This window comes from Brachyhypopomus gauderio, chromosome 6 (genome assembly GCF_052324685.1).
Source record: "Brachyhypopomus gauderio isolate BG-103 chromosome 6, BGAUD_0.2, whole genome shotgun sequence".
NCBI classification, from domain to species: domain Eukaryota; kingdom Metazoa; phylum Chordata; class Actinopteri; order Gymnotiformes; family Hypopomidae; genus Brachyhypopomus; species Brachyhypopomus gauderio.
This window is the reverse complement of record NC_135216.1, coordinates 1,419,907-1,420,166: the sequence shown is the minus strand read 5'-3', so window position 1 is coordinate 1,420,166 and position 260 is coordinate 1,419,907.

Sequence of the window (260 nt, the reverse complement as noted above, 5' to 3'; positions counted from 1 at the left end):
AACAACATTTTCTTTTAGTCAATCTTCTCTGTGAGCATTTAAAATGAAAATTAATAAAGTCAATTGGGTTTACTGAGCGCGTATGTGTTTCAGTTCCGTAACCTATGACACACTTCGTCCATATATCGTAAAAGAACAAGCGTACAGACGTACACGATCCTCCTGGCAATAATCCCTGACAGCCATTGGTAGATAATTTATGCATTTAGCAAATGAAAATGCGCGCAAGTGCCGATTTTGTCCAATCAATGGATAAAAAG